General features: G+C 47.0%; 1 pseudogene; it reads left to right on the top strand.

Annotated features, from left to right (window-relative positions):
* On the top strand, positions 1-3,117 carry LOC117884987 (annotated as a pseudogene).
* The last annotated feature ends 3,158 nt before the right edge of the window (positions 3,118-6,275 follow it).

Here is a 6,275-nt window from a genome sequence, read left to right as displayed (position 1 = left end):
ATGGCTGCTCCTGTGAGTCAGTAAAGCACAGGTAAAGACATGTGACCCTGGACTCCAATTTTCCATACACAGGGGCTGAGGACTTTGTTTGGAATAGTAAACTTCCATACACATGGCAAAGCATATAAAAGATAGTTGAACAGGCAAGAGACAAAATGGAGATGCCTCCAGTTCTCTGGACTGTGGATTTACAACTAAAAGGAGTGTCTTGAACTATGGACTGAGGAATTTCCAAAAGACTGAAAGGTCCTCAGAGAGACTTTTACAAGCCAGCAATCTATTCCATTACTGCTACAAACCCGATATAAGGACTTTGCAAACATTTGCATGTATATGATCCATTAACCATTTATAACTCTCTTTTCTTAATAAATCTTTAGTTTACTAAGGATTGGTTGACAGCATGATATTTGGGTAAGACATGAGATACATATTGACCTGCGGGTAGGTGTGACTGATCCTTTGGGATTTGTAGAATCTCTCAGATGGTGAATTGGGTTTTTAGTAAACTCTCACTATATTAGCCCTGGTCTACACTACGGGTTAGGTCAATTTAAAAATGACTGCGTCCACACAACCAACCCCGTTCTGTCGACCTAAAAGGCTCTTAAAATTGACTTCTGTACTCCTCCCCAACAAGGGGAGTAGTGCTAAAATCGACTTTGCTGGGTCAAATTTGGGGTAGTGCAGACACAAATCGACGGTATTGGCCTCCGGGCGCTATCCCAGAGTGCTCCATTGTTACCGCTCTGGACAGCACTTTGAACTCCCATGCACTAGCCAGGTACACAGGAAAAGCCCCGGGAACTTTTGAATTTCATTTCCTGTTTGGTCAGCATGGCGAACTCAGCAGCACAGGTGACCATGCAGTCCCCCCAGAATCGTACAGCGTAGAATGTTTCTACGCTCCCCCTATCATCTCCGTCCCTGAGGTTATTGCAGATTAGAAGGAGAAAAAAATGCACTCGCAATGATATGTTTTCCAAGCTCATGCAGTTCTCCCGCACTGATAGGGCACCGCCTAATGCATGGAGGCATTCAGTGGCAGAGGCCAGGAAAGAATTAAGTGCACATGAAGAGCGGAGGCAAGACGCGATGCTGAGGCTAATGGGGGAGCAAACGGACATGATGAAGCATCTGTTGGGGGAGCAAACGGACATGATGAAGCATCTGTTGGAGCTGCAGGAAAGCCAACAAAAGCACAGACCCCTCCTGCAGCCACTGTATAACCATCTACCCTCCTCCCCATGTTCCATAGCCTCCTCACCCAGATGCCCAAGAATGTGGGGGGGGGAGGGGTGAGAGGAGGCTCAGGGCACCCAGTCACTTCACTGCAGAGGATGGCTCAAGCAACAGAAGGCTGTCATTCAAACAGTTTGATTTTTAGTGTGGCTACAATAAGCAATGTGGCCTTGTCCTTCCCTCCTCTCCCACCCCACCCGGGCTACCTTGTCTGTTATCTCATTTTTTTTAATTAATAAAGAAAGAATGCATGGTTTCAAAACAATAGTTACTTTATTTCGAAGGGGGGAGGGTGGTTGGCTTACAGGGAATTAAAATCAACAAAGGGGGTGGGTTTGCATCAAGGAGAAACACACACAACTGTCACATTGAAGCCTGGCCAGTCATTAAACTGATTTTCAAAGCCTCTCTGATGTGCAGCGCACCTAGCTGTGCTCTTCTAATTGCCCTGGTGTCTGGCTGCTCAAAATCAGATGCCAGGCGATTTGCCTCAACCTCCCACCCTGCCATAAACATCTCCCCTTTACTCTCACAGATATTATGGAGCACACAGCAAGTAGCGATAACAATGGGAATGGTGGTTGTGCTGAGGTCTGACCTAGTCAGCAAACAGTGCCAGTGAGCTTTTAAACATCCAAAGGCACATTCTACCCCCATTCTGCACTTGCTCAGCCTATAGTTGAACTGCTCCTTGCTACTATCCAGGCCTCATGAGCCATGGGAGCAAGGGGTAGGCGCGACCGCATGGTGCTGCCGGCTGGGAGAGCAGCCTGAGGCAGAAGCCTCCAGCTTGTATGATATTCCAGGCAGGACTGAATCTCCATGAGACGAAACTTAAAGAAGAGAATGACCTGGAGTCTCTGGCTCCCATTCGGTGCTCTAAGAGGAGGATGGCCATGTCTGTCCAGGCTCCCCTGATCAACCTCACTGAGGAGGATTCCAAGGAGTCCTCCCAGAGCAGCAGTACCATGTCTTCCAGCAGCACCCAGGAGGACCAGAACGGATCCCCCAAGCTCGTCGCTGGGAAGCAGGAGAGCAGAGTTGCAGGGGAAGTGGTGGAATACCAAGATGGGAAGGAATTGGGGAGCTCATGTGGGGGAAGATCAAGAGCTTCTCCTGGTGGCCTGCAATCATCGTCTCCTACAGAGTCACATCCAAACATCAGGCAATCTCCGGAATGCACTGGGTGCAATGGTTTGGGGACGGGAAGTTCTCCGAGGTTTCAGCAGACAAGCTGTTGGGTCTGATGGTTCTTAGGCAGCATTTCAACCACTGCACTTTAATAAGCTGGTCTCCTATCGATGAGCCGCACACCATGCTCTGGAGGTTGCTAGAAGCTGGGCAGGGAAGACGTTCCCAGAACCCCTGGCCAAGCGTCTAAAGACTAACTTCTGCAACAACAGCAAGGAGCGGGTGGAGGAGGACCAGAGCAGAGAGCAAATGGTTTCTGAAGTCACAAACAACAACAGGAACCTTGAAGACAGTTGTTTATCGTGTGGGAGAAAAAACCCAGCCACATTCCACCCGCTGTTTGAGGGGAGCCTTTGCCAGACTTGCAGGGATCGATTCCTGGAGCTCTTCTACATGTACAACGAAGACAGGTAACAGTCCTAGTGCACCGTCTGCTACGAAGGCAAGGAGCTGCTGCTGTGTAGCAATGCCAGCTGCTGAAGGTGCTTCTGTGTCGAATGTTTGGAGGTCCTGGTAGGGCAAGGTACCTCAGCCAATGCAAAAGAACAAGAGCCCTGGAGCTGTTACATGTGTCAACCGGAAAAGTGCTATGGGGTGTTACAGTGCTGACCGGACTGGAATGTACGGCTGCAAGACTTCTTCACCAGCAACAAAGGACTGGAATATGATGCACCTAAAATCTAAAAAGGCCCACACATTTCCCAGAGTCACTACCCTTGATAACAGAACGTCAATGATTGCATTGGCTACTTGGATCACAGCAGCCCCCACAGTAGACTTGCCCACAACAGCAGTGGTGACGGTGAGCTGAGCGGGTTCCATGCTTGCCATGGTATGGCGTCTGCATGGGTAACCCAGGAGAAAAGGCATGAAACGATTGTCTGCCGTTGCTTTCACGGAGGGAGGGGCGACTGATGACATGTACCCAAAACCACCCGTAACAATGTTTTTGCCCCATCAGGCATTGGGAGCTTAACCCAGAATTCCAATGGGCAGCGGAGACTGCAGGAACTGTGGGATAGCTACCCACAGTGCACCGCTCCGTAAGTCGATGCTAGCCATGGTAGTGAGGACGCACTCCACCAACTTAATGAGCTAGTGGGGACATACGCAATTGACTGTATAAAATCGATTTCTAAAAATCGACTTCTATAAAATCGACCTAATTTCGTAGTGTAGACGTAGCCCTAGACCTGTTTGTCTGGATGGAAGCCAAAGGCTGGGATACCTAAGGGGGACTGTATTTGGCTTCTGTTTAACCAGTGTGGTACTGCAGAAGCTCTGTTGTTACTGGCTTGATGAATCTAATTATAGAATAAACCACCAGATTTTGGGGATTGTCTGCTGTGATTCTTGCAGTCTGCCCTGAGTGTGGCATTCTCAGTGTGGTCCATTCCAGGCACCTGGTCACAATCAGTTCCACAGTCTGGGGCCAGCCCATGGGAAAAAAACCTGTCCCCTGCACAAATAAGCACCATTCTAGTAATAAGCTGTTCCACAATTGGTCCTGAGGAGTATAGATATCAAGAGCAGTCAAGCTTCCAGATGGTGAGGTGTTTAGGTATCTTTGGCTCAGATCATTGAGAGTTTTAAAAATAATGCAGTAAATAAACAGTGTTATTCCATACTGAATGTATGTTTTATGCATTCAAGAAAGGAATAGCTGATTCATAGTGATATGTTTACATACATAAAAGCAAAGGGAAGGAGCAAAGAGCAGATCCTGGGCCTGATCTAAAACCTACTGAAATCAATGGGAGTTTTTCTATCAACAGGCTTTGGATCAGGCTTCTATGTAGGAAAGAATATGGTCTTTTGCACTTCCTTTATCTATAAATAAATAACATTGTTTAGAAATAGACTAAATGCATGATAAGACTCAGGTTCAAAAACAATCCTGTTTCTCTTCTGTTTAGGGAGGACGTAAATTGAAATATATTTTAATCGCTCATCAGTGACCAAAACCCCAGAGCATATTTCGTGAGAGTATCTTAGTAAATCAAGAGGAATCAAAATCAAATTTAAACTGGCTATTTTGCTTTTACAGTCTAAGAAACTTGTAAAGAACAACGATTTTAACCTCAGGAGGATGTTTCAGGCCTGGTTGCTTGCCAGGAACAGCAACTTCCACAAAGTGTCACTGTTCTCCTATGCTCAAAAATAAATCCTGCATAAAACTGCAAATTCAGTTCTGTTACAGTTTGTAGGGCCAGATTCTCTCTATTATACTGGTGCACACATGCAGTCAGCTACAGTTGCACAATCCCACTAAGGATCTCTTAGTTTCAGGTGAGTTATGTGATTGTTCTCAGAATCTTATTGTCTTTTGCCTTACCCAGTAATTCAGTATCTCATTGAAAAGCTTTTTGTGTCTCCTATCTATTGTCCTAGCTCTCTCAGAGCTACGACTTTTCTATATAGTCTTTGAACTCCATAGAATTCTATACAGAAATATATCCATGCTATAATTCTATAGGATATGTTTAAAATTCAAAGGCAGGATATCATTCTCTAGTAGATTCTACAGGTTCTTAGAATAATTTTTCTAGAGCCCTATTATATTTCTATAAACCTTATTCTTCATCCCTACTAAATACAATAGGATTTTCTCATTTGGGGCACCATACAGGATCAGCTCATCAAGGAGCAGGAACATATTTTCCAGGGGCTGACTTACCATATGCACTGAGTCTCGCAACTCTGCTCATCACCATGACCATACTGAGATATGTTATGTTTCTGATGCCTTGGCATTGGGAGCATCATCATCAACTACTTTAATATTGGGTGCTCCAACATCTTTGTATTGGGCTATGACGGAGTGAGCCCTGCAAGAGCTGCGTTGGGCTGGGTGGGCTCAATCAGTTAATTTAGGCCAGAGGTAGCTGGTTGGAGAGAGGCTCACCTGAGCAGGGACAGGTGGAGTCTACAAAGCCAGGTAGCAGGCTACAGACTGAGAAAGGGCAGTCACTCCCTGGGAAGATGGAGGAGTGTTTGGGGGCCGCTGGTAAAGGCTTCAGGAAGGCAGGCAGCAGTCACTCCCTGGGGACAGGGAGGTGGGTTCTTGGAGCTGGTACACCCAGAGGGAAAAGGGGAACCAGAGAGTAGGAAGCAGTCCAGGGAAGGAGTGTGAGGGCAGAGAGTGTGGAAACTCAGAACTGCTGAGGTCAGGGTCCCTAGACTGGAACCCAGAGTAGAGGATGGGCCTGGGTTCCTCTACCAGCCACTGAGGGCAAGGCATAGACCTGAGGCAATGAATGGGAAGACTACCTAGGACTGCTGATGTACTGTACCCTGGACGGGGGAAATGCTGAATGGCACAGAGGGTTAAGTCATGAAGGAGAGGCTGAGGGTCCTGGAGAGAGAGAGGAGCTGCAGACCAGAGAGAGAAAGAGAGTGATGGCATTCAAACTTCAGAAGGGGGCAACTATCTCAAGAGTTATTCCACAGAGCGACCAGGAGGAGGTGCCAGTGCAGGGGTGAGTGGAGCACCCCATGACATCGGCATAGATGATCCTGTGCAGGGCTTCTCTGTGTCAGGTGGTCCATCCTTGTGGATGGCTTTAAGTATTTGATGTCTTGACACTGGTTGCTTTGGTGTTAGATGCATAGGTAATGGGCACATCTGTGAATCCCACTGTCTCATTGTTGGGTATGCTGTTATTGGATTCCTTGATGCTAGGAAGACAGGACTATGTCAGCTGTTTCTGCACCACTTGTTCTTTTACTTCAAGTGACAGTCTCCTGATCACAGAGTCTTTCTGTGCCCCCTCATCGTTTTTTTATGTCTTGCCTGTACTATATCTAGGTAAGGTCGGTCCTCAGATCTGCAGGCTCTCTAA

Source organism: Trachemys scripta, chromosome 11 (assembly GCF_013100865.1).
Source record: "Trachemys scripta elegans isolate TJP31775 chromosome 11, CAS_Tse_1.0, whole genome shotgun sequence".
Lineage (NCBI taxonomy): Eukaryota > Metazoa > Chordata > Testudines > Emydidae > Trachemys > Trachemys scripta.
Note: the sequence above shows the minus strand (reverse complement) of the source record. Positions and strands in the feature narration are given on the sequence as shown.